Genomic DNA, 25,154 nt, shown 5'->3' with positions numbered 1-25,154 from the left:
TGTTTTAAAGTGGGAGATTTCCTTCATGCATAGAACAGGACAGCTGTAGATTCCCAGGCAGATTCTCAGGAACCGGTCAATAATAAATGTCAGGGAAGGGTGTTGAAAAAGAATAACATCACTGTGGAAAAACAAATACTTTATCTGTGGAAAACCAGTCTTATGAGTCTGTATTTTACAATAGCATTGTAAATGTGATTTTGTTAGGATTTTCTTGGTCACATACTTTTCAGAGAAAGAGCTGAGCTGAAAGTTAAAACAGATGCAAGAAGCTACACTTTGCCCTAGGCATGCTTTCACTAATTTTAGTTTGTTATTGTTCAGTTCAGTGAGCTTGTTCAAGTTTAACATTTCAATTAGTTGTGTAACTACCTAAAAAGAAGTATCATATGAAGTCATTTGTGTTTTAAGGGATCCTGATGCTGGTTCATAACATGGAAAGTAGTTGCTCATGCTGTTCAAACATGTTTGATCAAACCTAGAAGACTTTACCCTAGGGGCGGGTTCTAGAAAGAATGCAAGAGATTCACTTCTCTGCCATTGCATAAACACTGGCAACAGTCCAAGGAAGGATGAAGTCACTAAATCCAGATAGTGCTCTGTGAGTTATCATCGTCAGAACTAGTCAGGAACATTCCTCTTTCAGGGTCCCCTCTTGACCCATTTTTCTACACTGAAATCAGTATAATAAAATATTGAATAATAATATTCAAATCATTGTTCTTCTGAAAGAGAAAATAAATGTAAATACTCTGTGTTATTACCCACAGACATCACAGAGTGGCTCAGAAATAAAATTTAAAAAAAAAACAAACAAAAAAAAAACCCAAAAAACAAAAATGCCACTTCTGATTCTAGTACCATTATTCCTTTAATGTTATGTTGAAATATTTCATTGAAAGCTTAGTAGAACACTGAGCACCCAGCACTATTTCAGATTTCAGCAGCTGAAACATTATGAGTACAAAAAAGAAAATTGTTAAAGGTGAAGTGTTCAGTACATTCATTATACACCCTGTCCTTAAATACACATATGTAAAATCAAAGTGTATCATAAAATTGCGTTATACATTTTTGGCTTCACTAGCATTATATTCCATTATTAGTGTCACTAAGATGAGTATTTGCATTCGCATATGCTTCACTAGGCTTTTTTACAACTGCAATTGTCATATACCACTGAAGCCATCTTAGTACCTAACAGGCAAGTAAGAAGATCAGAGAAAATGGAAAAGACTGTTTGGAAAGAATAAAGAGAGAAAAAATGTTAATGTTAACCTGAAACCAAATTATACTCCCTTCAGCTTTGCATTGGGCCTGCTTATCTGCTGCCTTTCTCATCTAATCTTTTTATCTGTGAAAAATGTGTTTAAAATAATAGTAATTAGAACAGCAGTATTTGTAGATACAGAGTTACAGATGGGATTAATTTCCAAAATTTAAGTATCCAGTCTAAGTGTCATACTAACCTCCTATAGTCTAAGTTTGACTTTTAAACAACAATGAAAAGAACTAGGTGTCACCAGAGTAGAAAATCCAAGTATTTTAGACATTTATTTCAGGATGTTCTGAATTGCCAGCTGTAGATTCCACTGAGTACCCAGAAAGATTAATTTATACTCATGATTTACTTTCAGGCAGCTGAAGTTGGATGATATGAATTGCATGCTTCTAATTTTTAGATGGCTTGAAGTGAGAATATAGGCAAAAGGGAGTAAAAATATGACTCTTAAAACACCTGCTGTCTTCGGAATACATGTGTTCAACTGTTTACATTTCAGCAGAATAAAAAAAGTACAAAATTCACCAGCAAAATCTATTTCTGAGAGATTTGATCCTAGACATTTCGAAGTGGTCAAAACTGGTGGTTGATACAAAAATCCAATGAGGATTTGATTCTGTGAAAAATCACAGGCATAGCCTAACATCCAAAGTCAGGAGTTTCTGATGTATCACTCATGATATATTAACAGTAGTAGAGTGGGAAGGAGTTAGTTGAGAATAAAAGATGCTGTAATTTTTGACTTGCTCCTGGTTTTCTGAGAAAGCAGTGTCTGCAGATGGGTATTACACATCCACAACTCTAATACAGGACCACTCAATGAAGATATTCTAGACATGCAGAAGCATGAACTGTATTTTCCTGCAGGCTTATTAACAAATGACTGAAAGTATTAAATCTGCAAACTCATTTCTGAGGAGATCTAGAGTAAACTTATATGAAGAGCATTTTGAGAGCCTCAGTCCAGGGCTCTGCTGAGCAATTTAACAGGTCTGAATTAAAAAGCTTGTTTATGAGGTAGAGTTGAAAAATCTCTGTTTTTCAGAAAAACTGTTGATTCAGAAGGGCAACTGATAGGGAAACCAGTATGTTCTTGTATACATTTTTATCAAGGAACTTAATCTAACATAGGTCAGATGAATGACACATAAGATGTGCCTACTTCACTACATTGTCTAAAGCTCAGGTAGATGAATCCTTGCTTCAGAGCATTTCAGCATGTTGAACAGATTTTCCATAGCCTTTGCTAAGTAGCTCTTTGCCAAAAATTTTTCGCACTCTCTTCTTCATAATTTATTCCCCTTATTATTCCCCTTACTTGGCCCTCATACCTAGTCTTCCCTGAATTCTACCAGCTACCTTTCCATGATCCTTCTTTCCCTTCCTTTGCCTTCACCTTCACCTTTACGTTTGCCCTTGTTTCCCTTTCCCTTTCCCCTTCCCCTCCCCCACCCCTCCCCCTTATTCTTTTTTTTGTTCAGTGTTACCTCTCCACTGCATGCTCCTCAGAGTGGGACCAACAATGTATTTGTATTTGTACATTACTTTGCAAATGGGGCCCCTTCTTGATTAGTCTTCCATGTAGTTATAAATATAAGTAAAAAAAAATAATCATAGGGGGTTGGAATGTGAGAAATAATGCTGGCTGCCCAGATTTCTGCAGGGTTCAGTTAGCCATTCTGCATGCTAACAGAGTAAGTTACTGAAAAGGCTGTTGTTCAGTGCCTAAGAATGTGTTCTTACCACTTCTGCACTAAGAAAGGCAGAATCAAAATATTTTATTCTAACTACAGTTAGGTAGTGAGTTTATAATGATTTATAAAAGGAAGCTGCTCTTTTTGAAAATATGCTGCATAATAAATGTCTGAACAGTTTCAGTTTTTTATCATCAGTCCCAGACTACAGTATTCACAGAATAGTTAATCAGTTCTGTTGTTCAAAATATAAAATTGACATCTGTTTACATCTTATATCCCTATGATGTCCAACATTTTCATGAAACCTGAACATTTAAAAATAAGCATATCCACATTCTGGAGGCTTTCTACATAAAGGGTGTACACGCATATATTTAAAACCAGGTGTATGTATATCCTTATTGTGGTTTGTGTTTGTGTATAAACATATATATTTGATTACTGTTTTTCATTCCTTTACACATTCTTGTTCTTTATGATCTATTATTTCTTTCTGGCTATAAAGCAGCAAGTGCCAACACCTCTACAACTAATGAAGCATATATCTCTGCTTTGAATACATTATAGTCATAGCACTAAAGAAAGAGCATTTGGGGAACTTTTAATAGCAGTACAGCATGTGTTGCTCTTCTAATATGTTTTAACTTTGCTGCTTCTGTAATAACAATCAAGTTTGCTACATTCATGCTACAGGTGGAAACGTTTTCCTGGTTTACATAATTCTACAGTACTTATGTTATTGCAATACAAGGGAGGAAAATCTCTTTTAGATTAACAGATTTTTTTCTAAGATGCTGTTTCTGTATTCTAGGGCTTACATGATCTTCAAAATAATAAAAAATACTAAAAAAAATGTCATTACGGACTAAATCCTATTGTCCTTTCTCTCCAAATAAATGCAAGATTTGACTTTATTGGATTCCATCTAGTGATATATGTAAGAATCATTTCTCACCATAGAGAAAGGAAAAGTTTCAAAACTAAAATAAAATGCAGATATTTTGCTCCTGCAGTAGTGAACTATGCAAAAGCAAATTCAAACACACCTGCCAAAATACTTGTAATAGCTGACTCCTTGTGTAAAGTGAATAAAAATATTCTGGGGAAAATGGAGAATCCATATGAACTCGGATTGCCAGAAAAAAACTGCATATTTTCTCTCATAAATCCAAACAGGAATGAGTAGGAAAAAGGAAATGATCATTTATGGCAAACATGATATGTCATATTCCACACAGTAATTAGGTAGAATGAGGTAGAGAAAATCTCTGTCTAGATTGAGGCAAGGCTTTACCTGCATGACATAATCTTGTACATGAAGCTTGATGATATAAAAGGAAAATTACAATGCGCTCCCAATTTTGCTTTGGAATTTTTTTGAAAAACTCACTTTATTATATTTTGCATTGTCCCTCCTGCTTGCCCAACTTGAGAATTACCTCAATCATTATTAAATTTCATTCTTGATAGAATAAATCTACTCCACTTTATCTGACAGAAATTACTACTGGGCATCAGTATCTGGCAGCAGAAAAGTATTTTTAATATTTCAATATTCATTTTTCTCCATGGACCTCGATGAATCTAATTCAGATTATTCTGATTGAAAATTTGGTCAAAACCCAAAGCAACTTAATCAGAAATCACCTTCTTGAAAAAATTTTTAAAAGAGTTTAACAAGCATTCAAGATAATCCTAATTTTTACACTTTGCCAAAACCCACTAATATTTCCGGTACTGCGCTCCAGTAATTTCTGCCATTCATAGGCTCCAGGAATATTAATCTCACAAAACACATCTCTATAACTGGCATTAATTAGCACACTGATTGGCAGAGCATAACCTACCATGTCATGCCTAGAAGTGGTCCTTCTATGTCAATACTGAAGAAGAAGGGGTGGAGTGCATGCAGCAGAACTCAGTGTCGCTACCCAGGATGGAGGACAAGACTTTGGTCTCCAGGGCATACTGCTCACCATGATGCTAAAACACTGAAATTTAAAAGTGGAAAAATACACTTTTCCTCTATATGCAAGTTGTGAGTTAACACAGATGCCAGGAAAATGACCACTTTATCTTTCCTCCTGAGCCCTCTCCACCACTATCACCACCCCCACTCTTTTTCTGTCACTCTCGGTTACATCCTGACTCCAGCCTTTTATTGTGTTGCCTGAAGATACTCTACCAGTCATGTTAAAATCAATCTCTCTTTTAACCACTTCTCCCACAATTATTTCTGGCCTTTTTTCTACAGTGTTTAGAAGCAGTGGTGATCAACCACTCTCCTACAGGTCAGCTATGAGGCCATTACTATCTCTAAAAATTGTCCTTGGTGCCTGCTTCCACCACTGTACCTGAAAGAAGCTAGCTAACAAAAAAAGCCAGCTTTGAGAGACATCATAAAGGACATATATTATAATGGAAGATTAATGCTCCACTATATCTTTTATCTATGTCTTCTTTTCTGATATTTTAAACACTTCGGGGCAGTTTAGCAACAACAGAATAATGCAAAACAGGAACATATTTCATGTGTGCTTTGTATTCTGACTGTGAGAGAAGTCTGCTTGAAGATGCGTTTAATTATACAAAGGAGAAGGCCGATGCTTTCTCACCAATTCAGTGGGAATTCAGACTACAGGCAGCAGATGCGCACGGGGCTTTTCATGTGTAACAGCCTGAGTGTTGGGTCTACTTGTTGAGGAATGTATCTCAATATAGATCACCTAATTTCACTACACTTCTGCATGATGAGGTCATTAGTGTATACTACTTTGAAATAAATCTTCAAAAATTAAAGATAATATTAAGGTGGGAAGCTGATACAATATTATACACTGTAATTTTTTTCCATTATATTAAACATGAAGAATCTAAGCATTTTATAAGAGGACTGGTAATTGCAATATGACTGGACATGAATTATATTTCTTTATCTTAATTCCTGACATTTCTGTCATGAATCGTCATGTTATGTTCAGCTCAGTCACTTTAGTTTATAACATGAGACAACAAACATGACAAAATATGTCACAATAACCCAGATAACATGTCAAAAATTTTTAGGAAAAAAAAAATCTTTCTCTTTTAGCTTGGACATTATCCTTCCCCCACAAAAAGGAAAGAATTGAAATTATATTCTTCACAACTGCAACTGAAATAATCTATTTTAAAGTTTGTGTTTGTGTCTCTTTTTTTGACTGGCATTTTTATATGTATTTCACTAACAACAGACAGCTAAAGGAATGTTTATAAGCTAACAAAAAAATGAATGGAAACAATTAAATGTAGCTTGTATTATTGAAGAGAAATTTTGTTAGTTCTCTTTTCATAATTCATTCAAGATGGGAAGCTGACATTCAGGCATAACATTTATTCTTCAATGAGATCTTTATTATATCCAGTTTTAAAGAGAAACTGCTTAAAGTTCCAGCAAGTTAAGTGATCTGGTCAAGGTTATACTGTAAAACTATGCATTGAATTTATTTTGGAGCATGGCACACTTCAGTTTTCCGGTATACCATACTGCTTCTCCATTACTGTTTTAAATCAAGAATCAACCCAGACTGGTATAAAGTATACCAGAACACTGTGTACTGAAAAATGAAAGCACCAGATGCTTGATGCAAAATGTAAAACCTGTCAAAAAGAGTCATAGAAAAGTTATTTTTTAAGAATGCTTTAGTATGTAATCTGTTTATTCCAAGGTTTGTTCAGACTTCTATAAAAATTATGAAAGGTCATACTGTAGACTAAAGCTGTTTCCAATTTGCAGGGACCATTTTGTTGTCAACTGGTAGTCTTTTCCAATGTTTTTCATTATTAGGGGAACCAATTAAAACATACTTAGACTGTGCCACATATCTTAAGTGCGTAATTTGTAGAAAATTCTTATCTGTCCATTACCTTTTTTCTATTGCATTTTCTTCCCCCGTCTTTGGGTAGTGGGATCACTTTTTTCCCTTTTAATAAGAGTTTTGTGTTAAAACTGGCATGTTGAAATGCCTGACATGAGAATTCTCAAACTGTCTTAACTAGATTTTGGCATTTAATAAGCTGTAAACTGCTGAAGCTATTTGCAGATGAAGTCTCATTTTTGTCCATCAGCAGGGGGCTGGGAGCATAATTAATTGAGTGAAAGTTAAAAGACGGACAGCATGGTTACATTTATGCAAATATTGCAGGAGAACATCTAACAGAAAAGAAAAATACCTTGTAACTGATTGGTTTGGTTTGGGACCAAAATCCACAGGGTCCATTTAAACATTGCAGATTGTGCATATGACAATTAAGACCTATGGTGTTGGGTTTTTTTTTTAATATACTTTCTGCAATGGAAAAAAATAATAAAGAGAACCTTCACTAACAGTCAAAGTTCCAAATCCAATGAGACAATTCTGTTTCTGTTTTAAGCTCTTTTACTGCTCATGAATGTTAAAATAGATTAAAAAAAAAAGGTATTACAAAAATCATATGATGCATGTGTCTTCAACCATATGCCAGTCTCTGCTGTTTATTTCTTTTATTCATATCCCAGTCATATGCATCCTGGTACACCAAAGATTCTATTTAATTAAAGTTAGTTAAAAGCTTAAACCACAGAGATCAGGACAGCTGCTACAGGTATTAACCTGGGTGCTGCTTAGGGTGATCAGAAGCTCTTTTATTTATTCTATTTTATATTATATTTTCTTGTAAGAAGTTTTGTTGATTTTTTTTTTTTTCCTCCCGGCTGCTACTGTGTTTTGGAACTATTCTTTTAAAACCAAAAGCAGCAAACATGGATGTTTGGATTGAAACACTTTCCCTTTTATAATTTTGGGGGCTTTTATTATATATTTACAAGATAAAAATCACAACCTTGTTCGTTGATTTTTGACTATGCATGAAGAGCATGATGCACAGCAGATAAAACTTGTAAAGATATTTTGCTAGAGAATATAAACTCTAGTTCCTCTTTTGTCCTTCATGTGGTTTAACTTGAGTATCTTATTCCAGCAGGGTAACAACTAGCAAATAGTTTAGTTTTATCAGGCAGAGGAACTAGTGTATTACCCATTTATGGTAAAGATAATGTGCATGGATTTCTGCTGATCTCAACGTGCCTGGATTCGATGGATTCCTCCTGTACTCCACAGTGTTGCCAAATATGCTAGAATCAGCTCATGCTAAAGCTTGAAAAGAATAGGAGGAATGTACCTTTAGGAAATAAAATACTTCCTATTTTCTGCATCTGTATCAATAGGAAAGTAAACCCTGATTCTCATTCATGCTAAGGTTTCTTTTCAATGCTTGGTGATGCAAAGTGCCAGGCATCTTTAGACAACGCTAAGCATCCTGTGTGGGGAACTGCATCAAGAATCCACTCAACATAGTCAGTGGAATCTGGAGGGATATCCGCTAACCGTATTCAGTTACGTTACCATTTAAGTTCTGCTTAAGCTTGCCCCAAAGAAAATTACAATAGAAATCATTATTTGCTATCTCATTAGGTCTAAGCACTTCTCTTTGAAGTCTGCAGTTATTTTTTATTCCAAGCACCATTTATAAATGAATTAAACTTCTTAAACTTCTGAATGCAGACATATAAACCAATATCTTGCTGTCTGTTCAAATAAGGCAAGGTTAATATCCAGAGCTCTACAGGTGTGTTTCTGAATGCAGTTGTGAAACGGGGATTAAAAAAAAATGTGAAATACATAAAGAGAAGGAGATAATGGAGATCACTTTAATTTTAATCAGGCTGAGCACTGAAGTTAAGTTTAGACTTCCCAATATGCCAGAATTTTATTGTTGAATATTAAACATCAAACATTTAGTTTAAAATCGTTAACTATTAACAAGTAATCAATTAGCTAATGCATATCACCTAACTTCTACTTGTCAGGTCTCTAATAGCTATTGCAGTCCCACTGGTGGCTAGAAGAGTATTCATCATTCTATTCATGTAAAAAAGTGGAAAATATCAAATATGTCCAATTGCTCAATATTCTGATATAATACAATGCAGTGGTCAAATAGTGGAGATACTGCCACCAGCTTAAAATATTCGGGATAAATCAGTGTTGTCTCTTTCTACTTTATGATGTTTCCATTGAATTTGGCATCATAAGTTGTAATAAGTATTCAGCTGGTAAATATTTTCAATAATCTCTTCTACGCCTGGAAGCAATTATCAGTCTTTAAACATATATTTATGGAAAAAAAAAAAAAAGCACAACTAAATTAGATTATTTCCCTGTGAACATTGCATAGATCATGATGGAAAAAGCTTTAAAAGAAATTAAAAATCTACAATTATTTTTTAAAAAGACATACACCCCCCTTCTATATATATTTTATGCTTGCCTGAGATGAGCATTAACTGCAAAGTAACAGCAGAAAAATGGGCATTCATTTCCCATGCATTTTATTTACTTTGTAAAACTGGGAATTTTGTAAGGGACTTAGGAGGAAATCACCACAGTGTACCTATCTACTGTACCTATTGCTATCCTCATTATTAAATTAACAGTTCATTTTGGAGTCAAATAACCCATCTGTATAACTCAAAAGACATCATTCAGTAATGGACTGAAGAGAGGGAAGAGAAATCAGGACTTTGAAATGGCATTTGTCACATTATTCTGTATGAATTGCTTTTCTACTACTATCTTTAAATGCTTCCAACCCAAGGAAACTAAGAAAAAAAGAATAAACAAGCATCTGCCTTTTACTATCCACCCCTGTGGGATAAGTACCAGTTAAAACTACTGAAAAGAATGGCAATAAAACTCTAGTGCTTGTGATTCAGCCAAGCTTATAACTCTTTCTTGGAAACCTCATGAAACAGCAATGTAGTAAACACATAACCACTTCTAACAAAGTTGCCTGCCAAAATAACTCTATTAAGACGGATTATGTAAAGTTATATGCAGGATGTCATAAGCAGCATTAAATACTATACTTATGGGAATTATTAGACCCTTTACTATAGAAGTCAGAGTATTCTGGAAAAAATGAAATTCACTACAAGTCATGATATTTACCTGAAGTAACTAAAAAACATGATAACCCAGTAGATATGCTACCCTTAGAATGTAACCTATCTAATGATATAAGCAAATGATTTAAAGGCATTCCCCCTTTGTGGCATTATCAACGAATAATCTGCAGCAGAGGAGTTTCTGTAACCATAACTTCTCCCTCATTGTAAACTCAATAAGATTTATTTATTTATTTATTTATTTATTTATTTTTCTATAGAGAACATACTTTTGTTTTTTTAAAATTCTGCTTATCCAACAGAAAAAGATGTATGGCAATAAAAGAAAGATAATAAATGTGAAAAATGCAATCCAGGGAATTGTTATTCAGTAACTTGTAATCTGCCATTTAAAGCAAGGCTCAGTAGATCTGGAGCTGACTCTACAGTCTGTGTACTCAGTTAATTAAGAGAACTCTACTTGACAAAGAAATGCAGTCAAACATTAGCTTTTCTGCCAGTAAAAAGCAATGAAATTCTGGATTATGGTGAATGATTAACAAATCATGTACACTCTTCTGGAATATCATTTGTGAACAAATGCAAGAATATCAGAGAGAAATCTGACAGAAAATAATTAATCTTTACTTTTGACTGTTCAACATCTTTCTCAACTTTTGGATTTCATATAGTGTCATGTGAATTTGAGCAACAAAATTGGAAATCTTGAACTGATATCTTGTGAAGCCAGAGAAAATCTATTCCTTCTTTTAAACATAAAAAAAAAAAAAAAAAAAAAAAGAGAAGGAAAAGAAAAAAATGCTGAAGAGGAGAGTTGTGGTGTTTTACTTATAATTCAAATTTTCAGGAATTTTAAAGGACTTGTAAACTCATATTCTGGTTAATTTTAAATTTTTAGCTCTCTGTTTGTTCAACTTAAGTTTGTCTGTGTATTTATCTATCCTATCTTCCAGTCTTAGGTTTTACCTACTTTGGGGGGGGGAGGGTTACTGTTTCTTTTTGATTGAGGTAAAAAAATTTGGAAATGAATTGACACTATAATACAGAAGATGTGTAAAAGCACATATTTGATTTTTGGCTGGAATGCCTTGGCCTTTGAACATGACTGAAAAATCCTACATTGTGAAACATCACTGTTAACTAATGACCCACAGTTTTTGAGAAAAGAGTAACAGATTAAAGGAGTAGCACATCTGGGGAAAAGGTCCAGTGACTAGTAAATCTCTAAGAGGCTCTTACAAAAGAGGGATGTATTGTATGTTCATATTCAGACTATATCTGGTGCAAATAGCTGTAAGTAGTTGTTCTGGTTGGAAGATTTGTTATGAGTTTACACTATCATAGTAGCATTCCTGGTGAATGGATGGTGCTGTATCATCATAGCAGTCTTTTAACTCTTTCTGTGAATATTAAAGTTCAGTATCATGCAAAAAGGAAATCACAAGGACTGCTATCCTCTTTTACTATTTATTCAGACAGCAAAGTATATCGTCACAGGAAATTAAACTTATCCCCTGAAGAGCTTTCTGACAGCAGATAACTTTACTGGGCACAAATCCATGCATTTTACTAAATAGAGGATATGTTCGTTCATTCAGCAATACCGGATGCACAGAGGTCCAGTGATTCAGATTCCATTTCAGGCATTCTGTTTATTCTAATCAATAATAATTGAGTGCCTCTGTTTTAAAAGAATGATGTCTTATAAATAAGAAATTGGCTCAGAGTGACATGTTTGGCTACAGTCCACAGTTTGAAAATGTTAGTGCAACACTGTTAGTGTTTGTTATATAGAAGGGTAGAATATTTATGCACTGGATCAACCCTTATTTTCACAGATCAGAGTCAGCTCTGGCATAAAGTTGAGAAAAAAGCTGTGGCATAATGTTGGCATAAAATACCCATTATCATGGTATTTCACCTGAACTGATAACATTTTCAGAAACATCTTGATTCACATTTCGTGTTGTTATGAACCCAGACATCATTACACAGCAAACAAGTTCCTGAGCTCCTTAATGCACTAGACATTTCAAACACTGATCAACTAAAACATTAAAACATCTGAAAATCACTTTTCAGGTGTAAATTTATTACAAAGCAATTCCAACCTGAAATATGAAAATAACATCAGAAATGGTTGCTACTCACAGCTATGAATTCTTCTCTCCCACCATAACTGAAGAAGAATAACTCCTGGAGACAAATATGTTGAAGTGCATTAAACATGTTAAAATAAATCTGTTCAAATGATTTCTCTTTTCATAGTGTATTGTGCATGACTATTCACATACAATTTTTAAATTCTTTTTGCTAACTGATTTGGGAAATTTTACAGGTACATTAGGATTCTCTAGAAAAACATAACACTTATCATGTATTCAGTAAAACAAAACTCAAAAGAAGGTATAACTCAAAGAATTATATTGCATCTGAATCTGTACATATGTCTCTGGATCTCTGGAAACCTTAAGCTGGGTTTAATCTTCACTGACTTTAGGAACTTGGCTGAAGTAAACCAGAAACATAGCCACTGGAGGCTCCTGCTATATTGAATAATTAAAGATATGTCCTTTCAAAGGCACTTCACCCTGAGGAAGTGCCCACTACTTTATACCATCTTTACCTAAAGTGTCAGATAAAGATGCTCCTACATTAAATGCCGCATGCTGGTGTGCTGTTTTGGGTAGTATGTATCTCTCTTGAACACAAGGAATAGTAACTACTCCCAAATTCAGGAGTGAAAATACAGCTTTTTCAGAGAATATAGCTTAAACATTGCAAGGTGACTATCTGAAAGGGAAAACACAAAGTTATTCTCCCTATCATGGCAGTTCATTAAACAGTATAGGTTTTATTGATATATCTCTCTTCTTCAACATACTATGCTGAAGTCAGTAGAACTTTGTGCAGAGGAGAGAGCAGCTCTTTGTGAATAATGTCTGTATGGTATGTTACATGTGTATGTAGTAAAAAATTTGAAATGACATACTGGCAAAAGTCATACAGGAGAGACACACAGATTGTTTAAGAAGTTTAAAGATACTGCTTTTGCACTGACAAAATATCAATGTATTTATATGTTTCCCCTACTAGTAAGAATATTGTAGATACTGTTCAATTGCTTTTCATTTCAAAGAAAATTTAATTGTTCATCACCATGTTTTAAAGGTACAGCTGAGATAAAGTTTAGAAACTGTTCTCGAGTTTGGAATTCCCTGGGTTTTGACTGCTTCATTTTCTCAAGCCTTAACATTGCACTAATGTCTTTCTCTTTTTTTTTTTCTTCTTTTTTTTTTCTTCATTATACCTAAAGACTGTACACAGAGAACATTTGGGGAATAACTGAAAGAAACACCCACACAAGGGAGCAAGAATCCACAGCTTGTATTGATCCTGGCATTTTCCCATGTTCCAACCAAATGAACAAGCCACAGGTGCAACCAGAAAGAGCAGGTGATCCAAACAAACTGTTATTGTGATGGGAATAAGTATGATTTTTTGTCCATAATGTATTCATCTCAAGGCACATTGATGCATCTGTTATATATTTACCAGCAGTGTTGTTTTCTGCCAGAAATTTTAAAAGAATGTAAATCTCTGAATTTATACACTTTGAAGATATATTCCACAGCTTTATTGTTTCTGATTTCCATGTCTGGAACCTTAAATCAATTAATCTAATAGTACAACTAACATTCAGTAACATAAGCAAGTTATGTGCTTATAGACTCATCATTCAGCAACAGTAACATAGGGAGAGGAGAGTTAGGAAGACGTGCCAAGATTTCAATGTAAAAAGTATCACATTATGTACAGACATGTCTTCTCAGTTCTTTTACTTTCTATGTGGTTGTTCCCAGCATTGTTCCTTCTTATCAGCTTGCTAACCTGCTACTGAACCAACAGAGATGCCTATCCAAACTGGTGAATAATAACCATTTTATGAACAACTATGTTACGAAAAGGTAGGTATTTAGAAGTGGGCAAGAGTTGAACCAGTATATTGATCCAAGCAGGGAGGTACCTTCTAAGACCTTTAATATAAAAAATGTGGCTGCTGTAAGAGCAGAATTAAGAGCTGAAAGGGCTGAGACTAGTGTGCTGAAAGGGCTAATACGGACTAATAGCTGAAAGGGTTGAGACTAGTGTGTTGTTCCTAAACAGCATCTTTGACCAGACACATAGTAGTGTGCTAGATGGAGAAGTCTGGATTAGATCTGGAGCTGGACTAGGCCAGACTGGATCTGGACTAGATCTGGACAAGGCCAGATCCTGTAAGGTATTTCTTATATTTTCATCTTTACTCTGAGCAGTATTAACTCTTACATCTACAAAATTAGACTGAAATTTCCTAAACAGAATCTGAACTCCAGTTTCATGACCATTTCTTGACTGTAGCAATCACATCATATCTAAAATAACCACGTGTGCTCTGCCTCTGCTGTTCCTACTCTCAACTTGTTCTCTTAACACTTCCAGAGACAGTAAAGCTGCATTTTCTTCCCCCTTCTGTTCTTCTGGCTCCAGAGCTCTTGCATTTTTGGTTGTTCATTTCCTTCAGCAGGATGAATTATAAATGCCAGGTGTTCACCCAATAGATTGATGATTGGGGCACAATTCTGGGAAGTAAGAAAGACTTCAATCCCATACTATACTCCTCAAATCCTTTGCTATTGTTCTCATCATTAAATCGGAACTTGTAGCTGCTGCGGCCTTGGCAACTTACTCCTTCAGTGATCCACTCAGCTATACCATATGTACAACATCAGTGTAGGAAATGTTTCAGGCTCATAGAATTTAATGTCTATATGAACAAATTTTTAAAAAGACATGCAGCTACTAGAATTCTGAACACATTTCGGGAATAAGCCTGGGATGGGAACTATTCCCATCAGGTGGTTGTGGCTACCCTGCTTACAGACAAAGACATGTATGGGTGTAAGTTATTTAGTGCTAGCTGATCTCGGTGCCAAAAAACAGTCCTAGGCATTTTTGTTTAACTACTATAAACATAGCCATATAGACGGAACACAATATTTGTGAACTAAATACACAGACCACTTGCTATATGCTGTACTATTTAAACAACTTTATTTGTTTTCCCCTGAAAGTTTTTAAAATAGTTCAGAACATATCACAGGTAATTTTCTTGACAAATTTAGCTCTTAGCTGTTTAAAATCACTGTCAAATTATAATAGCACCTGGATTATGAAACAGGATAAATGGATGATCTTTGGCACTGCGATTCAGTACCTAAATAAAGATATTTTTAATGCAAAAAATGCTTAAAATGATTGCTTTTAGCTTGAGATTTTCTGCCTAACTTTCACTGTAAATAACTTTTAAAAGAATGGTCTTGGAAAACATTGTATGTAGCTGTTACTCCTTTCCCAAGTGGCTTAAATGTTATTCCCTTAACCAGAGCTTTAAGTGGTTTTGTGTTCTTCCTTATGTTATGTAGAATAGGAATTAGTGCTCATTAGAGTGGCACTCAGACTACATCTATGTTACTAAATAAAAGTGACTGGAACATTGCCTGTAAGGTGGTAGCTGGTATAGACCTAAAAAGAAGCCAGGGATCAAATCACAAACACTGGAAAATCCTGGTACGCTGTTTGAACCTTTGCACAGTCCGTTTTATTTACTAGTATACGGACATAGAGTTAGTCACACAGTTCTCTCAGTAATACAGTCTGTCACATGCCATGGGATGCATCTAGCTCCACAGGACTCATAGCAAGAAGGGGCATATTGTTCGACCATGAGAGAGGAGAGAGAGACATGTTAAGTAGCGTGCACCAAGTTGTAGCAAGTACTGCCATCTCTCTCCTTCCTCCTGACCTGATAGACCCGATGCTATGGGCACAGATGATCAATGAACTCAGGTGTGCTCTGGTGTCACACAAGGTTGTACGACATAAGTGTGTGTAGGAAGGAATCTTGTTCTCTGGTAGTGACAGAAGTAGTAATAGCCCTCCAAAAAGTTTTAGTATCTCCCATACCATTTATCAGCCACAGTAGAGATGCATACTGGTAGAAGTTACAGCTATACAAGATTCCTACTAGAAATAAACAAATGCAATAAATGGTAACTTACACTTCTACTGTTTATCGCTTCTTTCTTGCTGAATCAGCTGTCTGGTTACAGCGCAGATTTCCATAGATTTTCTTCTGCAGAAGCTAGAAAATATCTGTAATTGAAGGGAGCTCTTAAAGGTTTGAAGTATTTTAGCTGTGAGAGTACAACTCTCTGAAACCACTAGCGACTTCTCTTGACACTTTTATAACTAAAATCAGCTCAACCAGCTTTTCAAATTTTACAAAAATGAAATAGCTTCAGGCAGAGACCTGGTGCACCCAGTTTAAACTCAAGTGATTTTTTTTATGTCTGAGATAAACCACTGAAAATCAGGGTTTATGTTGGATTTTCTGGCACAAATAGAGAAGCTGCTATATAGTAACACTGAATAAGCTTGCTTTTATTTCCTTCTATTCTAGGTATAAGGGATCAGCTTCTCAACACATGCAAATTGGTCAGTGAAATCAGGAAAAGATATAGACATTTACAACATTGCTGGCAGGCATATATCTATCTGTATAAAGCCAGTCATGTAGACCAGACACAGCTCCTACTTAAATTCCTTGCAAGGCTGTTGAACTACTTCAGATTTTCAGTGCCATAGTTCAGAATATAGATTGCAAACTAAATTATATAAGAGCTTAAATAGAGAGGTGATTTAATCTTTGTCTCTCAAGAGTGACCTTTGAACTTAATCTTTTACAGGAAGCATGACCTGCTTCTATGTTATTTGAGCATTTTGTGGGACTTCTACACTTCTTCCCACTACTCATTGTCATTGTAATTGTCTGTTTCAGGACTCTAACACACCAATATATTCTCCACTGGCTCAGATAGATAGACACAGAATCGTACCAAACATAGACCACCTAAGTAACTAATTTTAGTGTGGTGCATTCCATCAAAATGCAGATATAAAAAATAGATCAGATTAATTATTTTTATTTTTCTCTTTGGATTACAGGTATTGTAACTTGATGGGTTTGGTTCTAGATATCTCCATTGCCAGTTTTAGGTGAGATTAATTCCTCTATAAGCATTCAAAGTTTGTAGTCAAGGAACAGTTAGATTTCACACAAAGGTGAAACAAATATACAATGCCTGATCTCAGAATAAGGCTGTCAAAAGAGCTAGGGGAAAAAAAAATAAAAAAGCTAAGAGCAGGGAAGCAATGCGATATTAGCTAAAGGTACCAAATATGTATTTGACATAAGTGCTGTCAAGGGTGTTTGTTTTGCTTCCCCCCCCCCCCGCAAAAAATCACATTAGGGTTTTAAGTGAGAGAGGTGAAGGAAGACTGCACGTAGGCTTAGACATGTTTCTAAGGAACCCATGGCATACAATGCATGCCCTACAATGTTTATGATTCCAAAAATATGACAAACAGACAGTGATGGCACATGTCACACAGTGCTCAAAGGTTAGTGTTTAAAACTGTGCTTAATGTGAAGTGAATATAGGTCAGGGGTAGCTTAAGAACAGTCTTGAAAAGGAAATTTAAGAGATGGTATTTAATGTGATAGAAAGGGCAAGACCCATAAAGATCTTCTAAAACCTTCTGGTGACACAAAGTTATGAGAGCCTGGACAAGTATTCTAATTTTGTGGAGAGATACCACAGACCATGAATCAGAGTCAATGTGCAAGAACCTTCAAATTTAGATACATCCTGGAAGTTAATTAAAGATATTACCCAACTCATAAGCAGGATAGTGAAGTTACCCATCATGGCAGAGGTGAAAGAACACTGTGAGGGGGAAAACGAGATATTAAAGAGGTAGGCTTACAATATTTGCTCAGAGGGACTATAGTCTGGAGATAAGAAATAGAGAGATAAGAAGGGGGGGTGAGAGAGACAAACATATGATCAATACAGTGGAGGAAAGCATAGTCAATATTCTAAAATGTTCTCTGCAGACAGTGTTCATCTCACATACAACCTAAGACTTAGTAGCAGTGCTCCCTTATGACAGCCAGTGGGGAGGAAAAATAAAAGGAATTATCAGAGATACTGCATAAGTCATTAAAAGTAGATGAATCACACATTATAAATGCCAACGACAGTAGCCTAGACAATAATCTCAAGTGAAAATCTCCACACTGCAGAGGTCTAAAGGTGGAAGATATAACTCTATCAAGTATTAAAAATGAAAAGAGGAACAGGGCTGAAACATAGCTCTGTAGAAATCCCACAAAAATTTATAATGGGGATACGGAAACAAAGTTCTGAAGTAATTACTGGGTAGGCAGGAGGAAAACTGGTGGAGAACAGAATGTATAAACTGAGAGAAACTAAGGTTTCTTCCTGGAATTTCTTCCTGGAATTCCTTAAATTCCTGGAAGAAGAGCACCACTGACTGGAGGAGGTTGCTGATGAATCAAACACAACTGGCTTACAGCACCATTCTGTAGTTTGCAGTGTAAGCCAAGATGAGAGACTGAGAGATGGATTTGTTCACCATTAACAAAAGAAGGTTGGGAGAGGACCTTATGGCCATCAACAACTACCTAATGAGAAGGTATAAAGAAGACAGAGTCAGATTCAACAGTGCACAGAACAAAGTCATGAAGCAAGTTTGGAACATGGGAAATTCTGTCCCAAAAAGAAAAATAAATAAATACTAAGCGCAGGCACACACCGGGACAGGCTGCCCAGAGAAGCTGTGGTATCTCTATCCTTGGAGACTTTCGGAACTCAGCTGGACACAGCCCTGAGCAACCTGCTACACCTGGATGTGCTTTGACTGAGGCATTGGACAAAAGACTTCCAGAGGCCCTGGAAAAATCCACAAGATTTTGTGATTCTAAGAAAGGACAAGACAATTTTTTTATTTTTTAAAGACCAAAAAACTTGAAGACTGCTTATATTACAAGGCAGAGGCAAGACAGGCAGAAAGAGTGAGAGATTAACTGAAGAGTATGGGTGAAAAGAAAGCATGGTCATGAAGATGAGGAGATTTTCCTCAGTTTCAACAGGTTATTGAAAGGTTATTAATTTTATTTTACTAGACTTATGTAAAGTAAATAGAATCATTCTAGTGCTAAACAAAAACTTTAGATCTACAATTTGTCAGTTTTATCCCAAATTATTACACAGGTTAACCTGGTTTATTGTTGGTTTCTTTTATTTAAATAAATACATAAGAATTCACTTCTAGCTGAATTACATTACAAGTAGCCATTAAGCCTGCGACAAGACTGCATCTCTGCCTTCAGTTCTATTACCCTAGAAAAACTTCACCTGTATATAATCTGTTTTCCTATCTGTAGAAAGGAAACAATGAAAAAAGCTTGCTTTTAGTCACTGAGCTCTTCAGATGGTGAGAACTGTTGCTGTTAATACTGTGGATCTGAGAGAGAATAAAGACAAATGCGCTAATCTCCATTGTTCCCCCCCCCCCCCCGCCTTGTCAAATACCTGAAAGTCCTTTGCTTATCTCCCACTGGCATCTGTGTATGTTGACTCCAAAAGGAGCTACTTCATGTCCTTTGGGTTAGTCATTTCTGCAGATTTATTTGATGTACGCAATGTTTTACAAGCTCTCCAGAAAAGCATTTGCTAGGAGCAGCAACTGCAAGGCTGAAATGGAAATTGCAGAGGCAGCAGGCAGTACAAACAGGAAAGCACAGGGGAAAATGTACCTGGGGCTCAGCCATGGCCCCATTAGAACTTCCAGGTCTTAAATGGTTAGAGAAGCAGGTAAAGAAGATATTTCAAAAGAATCATTATAAACTTATTATGATTACTCAATTTAAACAGGACCTACTATACAAACAGAATTATTATTATTTTTTAAATTCATCCAGTTAGAAAAAAAGAAAAATGTTTGCAGTGGCCCTTTAAATTGCCAGCCAAACATTAACGTATTTAAAAAAAGAAAGATATTACGGTCATTTGAATGCTTATGATTGTTATGCTCTATTCCATTTTATATATGGGTTCTATGATTTATTGACATCCCAGTATAAATGGTTCTTTATTTTCTATTCATCCTAACCTTGGTCAAATAATACCACCCTACTTCTCTTCACAATATTTTCCTAATATCTCAGCTCATTTAATTCTATTGATCCACTGAAGAGTATAATGGCAATGAAACTGGAATTAATAGCACCTCCCTTCTCTAATGCTAAGAGCTTTCCTATTTAGTCCGTGGACCATCACACAAAATCATAAAAGTAGACAAAAAAGCAGACTGACCTTTATCAGCTACTATTGTGTTGCAAAATTCAGCAAAGCCCAGAACATCATTTTCAGTTTTATGGCACTGTTTTCTTAAATAATAAGGGGAATAGGGGGGAGGAACTGACCCCTGTTCAGCATTTACTTAAGCAGAATTGGCATTAATAGAGTATTCTGTCAAAAATTCAAGCCCAGGAAAATGTATGGCTTTGTCCACAGCAGCAGCTATCTTAGTAGATTGCACTGTCACTGCTTCACACAAAGAGCATTGCAACACCATTAGTGGACATAAATAATGCACAAGCTCTTATGCAGTACTCAGCTAAGTGCATGGAAACCTTGGGCTCCTGTTGTCAGAAATTCAATGGATTAGTACCTAGATTTATTTTAAGTCTCTAAAGCACTTTGTTCTTGACAGCGTTCAAAGTAGAAAGAGTGCTATCCTGAATGTGCATCTTAATACTGTCATTCTTGTCTTGTAAGAATAGATGAAATATGGGATGCAATACTTCTTTTTAATATTTAAAAGTTTTCACTGAGTGGACACAGTACACACATACCCACACAGATATATATATATATATATGTGTGTTTGTAGACATAAGAACACAGTAACTCATGGTCACCTTATTGATCTGGAAATGCAAAAGACAGATATGCAAAGCAATTTTAGTAAGGAAGAGTTCCACCACAACTGCAGATTATGAAAACAAATACTGATAAACAAATACATTATCATTATTACCTGGGGGTTTTTTGTAAATGAGATTTGCCCTCTGCCAGATTCTTATATAAATATCACATTTACAGTTCCATTACAACACAAAGTACTTGGCTTCTACAATGAGCATTACTGAGAAGAGATCATATGGTTAACTGAGGTGATCATGAATATTTTAATCTAATTACCAGTATTGAGAACTCAGTAAATCCTTACTTACCACATATCAAATACAGTAGTGTTCTTGTACAAGTTTACAACAAAATGTCAACTTCCTAGTTTAAAACAAAGCAGAACAAAACACAAAAAAACCCTCAAAATTTTTCAAAACCATCATTTAAAAGCATGTGAAATATGTTCAAGAAATTGCTTCACAGCAATAGACACTGTGGGGTCTATTTGCCTCTCGATGTTCTGGAGAGTTAAGCATGATAATCCCCCATGCATTGAGAGGATAACAGGACCCTTTGTGTAGATTAAAAGCAGTTTTCTATTGATATCAGGGTGGTAATGCAAGAACAGCAATATCTCATGTGAAGGTCAATCTTTCACAATGCCACTAAGACATAAAATCTTCGTTTGAAATAACAGTTACCTTTTCTCTTTGCCTGCATGGTCCATGAATTTCCACACAATTCATTGAACCAGCAGCCAATGAACTATTCATTATTGAACCCAGTGATTTAAAAGTCACAATATGTACATCATTAATGCCCATTTGGAAAAAAAAAGTCAAATTCCAGAAATCTTGGCAGGATTTGAAATATGTTAAAAACATATTGCAATATCTACACAATAATCTTTGAAATATAAAATCAGAATTGCTTTGCTGCCAACTTTTTGATATCTGTAGCAAACCCCACCCTAATCCAAGGGAAAATGAACTGTTTATCCCCCTAACTACTGGAAGATATATGAGCTTGTCTATTCGGCATATAGTTCTCCACTATTTCTGAAGGTATTGCAGGTTGTATCGCCTCATGTTCTACCACTTGTAACAGAATTTTTGTTAAAGCTGTTCCCCAGGTCCTCTGTACTGTACGTCACAAAAGAAAGCTCTTTTTAAAGAGAGAAAAAAGATACAAGAGATACGAGAAAGAACAAGAGACAGGAGAGAGGAGAGAGAGGAGGAGGAGGGGAGGGGAAAGAAAGAAACAGGGAGCGAAAGGAGGAAGGGAGGAAGGAAGGGAGGGAGGAAGGAAGGAAGGGAGGAAGAAGGAAAGGGTAGAGGAAAGGGAGAGAGCAAAGAAAGACAAAGAGAGGAAGACAACCTGGTAAAGAGAGAGAGAGAATAATGCGGAAGAGAGGAAGAGAGTGAGGTAAAGGGATAGAGAAAGAAAGAAAGACAGAAAGAGAAAAAGGAAGGACGGAAGGAAGAAAGGAAGAAAGAGAGAGAGAGGGAAGACAGAGGAAAGAAGGGAAAGAAAGAAAAATATTTCCTTGTTCCTATGTTACAGGATTACTACCGTGTAAAATACTCGTTTGCCTTTAGTTACGTTTGAACATATAGCCTTTAATCACTTCGGCACGAAGCCTGAAACCAGCGCAACTTGCGAGCGGCCGGCGCGTCCTGCAGTGCCGGCGGTGCTGGGTGGGCAGAGCGGGAGCGGCCGGGCGCAGCCGCCGGGCCGTGGGCAATAGGTGGCGCCTGGCCCCCGCGCATCCTCCCGCAGCCCCGGCCCCGGCAGCGGAAAACTGCTCCGAAGGGCTTCGTAAAAGCTTGCGTTACTTTTTAAGAAGTTGCTTTCCTAATCAAAGACGGGAAATGTTGGTCCGTGCGTTGACCGGTGTTTTGCAGTGCTGTAGGAGCGCCGACAAACTTACACCGGAGCTGCACGGATCAGGGAATTAATTACGCTGGTACAGAAGTTTATATTTTCCAATATCATTGAGAAACTTGATCTTAATCCCTTGGCAGGTATAGCTTTTAATTTATTTTGTTTGGTGCTTTTTTCTTTTTTTTTTTTTTTTTTTAATTAGGAAGAGGTCTCATTTTCAAGAAAATTACCTTTTACGATTTGGCCACATTACTGCTAATCTGATTAGAGTTTTTAAACATTTCTATGAAAAACATCTATTGTTGGAACTATTTGTCTTCATAATTACAATTCTTGACGCAAAAAATGCCCAATATAGAGCTTTTGTTTTGTTGTTCTTACCGTAATGAAAAAAGAAACTTTCCAATTATTATACAACATATGAAAAAGACCTTTGAATATGTGAACAGACTGCCTATTGGTTAACTATATACTAATTTTAATGTGGCATGAAAAAAATAAATATTAAAACAAAACATGCTAACTGTAAGCCTGAAATCCTGGTTCATCTGTGAAACCTATTTTTACATCAGTGCTTAAAAATTTCATCTTTGTTTCCATAAGAGAGGAAGGGGATGTCTTTTCCTTGAGAACAGAGACTTATTTAAAACTCTGCCTTACGTTCACAAAAAGGACAGAGCACATACCCATCTACACACATACACATGTGCACACAAGGGCACATTGTATATTCATACACAGAATCCTATTATTCCCAAAGTAGAGTTATTTTAAAAGCAGAGAGATAATTGATTAGCAGTGCAAGACATTTTCTAATGCTGGAAGGCAAAGGAAAGTTTCTTATCTAGTTTCTGTTATCAATATCTTAAAACAGAAACTACATTTCAAGAGCAAAATTATGATATCATGATAAGAAGTTTCAGCCATAACTAACAGTTTTGCATTGATTAATAACTGGAGTTGGAAGGTGAAAACAGCCTCCCTTTTAAGAGAGAGACTGTCTTTTCAAGGAGGTCGTCCCACATCATGGAAAGCACAAAAGTGAAGATCAAGTGGTTTATAATGTTTTTAAGCTGAAGTAGTGGATGTCAATAGCTTCATTCCATGTTGTTGCTTCGTATGCTGCATACTTGAGGTAAATTACCAGATTAAAAAAGGAATTCATGTTAATGATTTCCAAATTCCTGCAAGTTAAGATTTTTTACAGAATGATAAAATGACCGGAGAAAGATTTAAAATACAATTATGGTTGAGATATTTATAAACTATAAAAATACAAAATATATCCCAGAATCACAGAACGGTTGAGGTTGGAAGGGACCTCCGGAGGTCATCCTGTCCAACCCCCCTGGTCAAGCAGGGACACCTAGACCCAGTTGCCCAGCACTGTGTCCAGATGGCTTTTGAGTATCTCCAAGGATGGAGACTCCGCAATCTCCCTGGGAAACCTGTAAATATCTATAAAGCAAGACTTTTCAGTTTGCTAGCTAAAGAACTGCACACATATTAGATTTGAAACTGGCTTCCCAAAATCACTACTGCAAATGTTTCCTGCCCACTTTATAAACCAACGGTAGTCTTCCTACCTTTCCATAACTCTTCATTTAGGCACACATCCAACCAAACAAAATGTTTGTCCCATTTGATTCCATAGCATCTGTACATGCTTTTTGGTACCCTGTGAAGATAGAAGAAATAAGTGATACAAGTCATTTAGCTAATTAATATTTTTCAGCTGCCAACCTGGCACCCTCCAACATTGCAGGATTGTTACAGGAGAAAGATAGTATGTTTCAGTAAAGGAAAGATGATTAGTGGTGACTTGAGAGTAGAGATACCACCACAGGAGAAAACAGAAAGAGAAAGGGAATATGGAAACAGACATACTGAGGCAGAGCAGGGGGACACCTTGCCAGAGACTTCACTAGGCCCCCTATTCATTGGAATTTAACACTCCTAGTCTAATAGCAGACACAACTTATTTGGGTTTTTTTTTTTTCCTTTGTACACTCGGATTCAACAAACCGTACACATGGGAGTTCAAGTCATATGCATGCAGCGACATAAGTATTTGTGGAAAATGGACTGTAACTGGTATCCTCAATTATCAACATATTGATTCTGCAGGCCTAAGAATCCCATTCCTCTTACACACTGTTTTGCTAAATTTGGAACCAGTCTAAACACACTGCCACCGAAAGCTTGTTAAAACATAGACTATTGCATTCAATAGAATATAATGGGTGAAGAGAAAGGAGCTAGAACAAAATCTAAGACTGTCATGTCTTATTTAAATGCAAGTTCACTTAATTTTGCCTTGTGTTTGAATCTTGCATTGCTTTAGGCTTGGATAATAAAGGAGGCTGGTCAGATTCACTTTCCTTACTTGCCAGTTTCTAAACAGTTTTTATTTTCAGGCACTTAGA

At 36.0% G+C, this 25,154-nt stretch overlaps 1 long non-coding RNA gene across 2 annotated transcripts in view; it reads right to left on the bottom strand.

Moving 5' to 3' along the window:
- LOC138689152 (uncharacterized) overlaps positions 1-19,677 on the bottom strand; it is a 134,843-nt gene extending 115,166 nt beyond the window's left edge. Inside the window, exons 1-2 of one of the 2 annotated variants that reach the window (XR_011328003.1) lie at positions 19,465-19,677; positions 16,066-16,159 (exon numbers count right to left, since the gene is read on the bottom strand). This is a non-coding gene — a long non-coding RNA (uncharacterized lncRNA). The remainder of the gene's footprint in view (positions 1-16,065; positions 16,160-19,464) is intronic. The other variant, XR_011328004.1, reaches the window with a different exon arrangement.
- Positions 19,678-25,154: the final 5,477 nt, after the last annotated feature.

Source organism: Haliaeetus albicilla, chromosome 15 (genome assembly GCF_947461875.1).
Source record: "Haliaeetus albicilla chromosome 15, bHalAlb1.1, whole genome shotgun sequence".
Classification (NCBI taxonomy): Eukaryota; Metazoa; Chordata; class Aves; order Accipitriformes; family Accipitridae; genus Haliaeetus; species Haliaeetus albicilla.
Note: the sequence above shows the minus strand (reverse complement) of the source record. Positions and strands in the feature narration are given on the sequence as shown.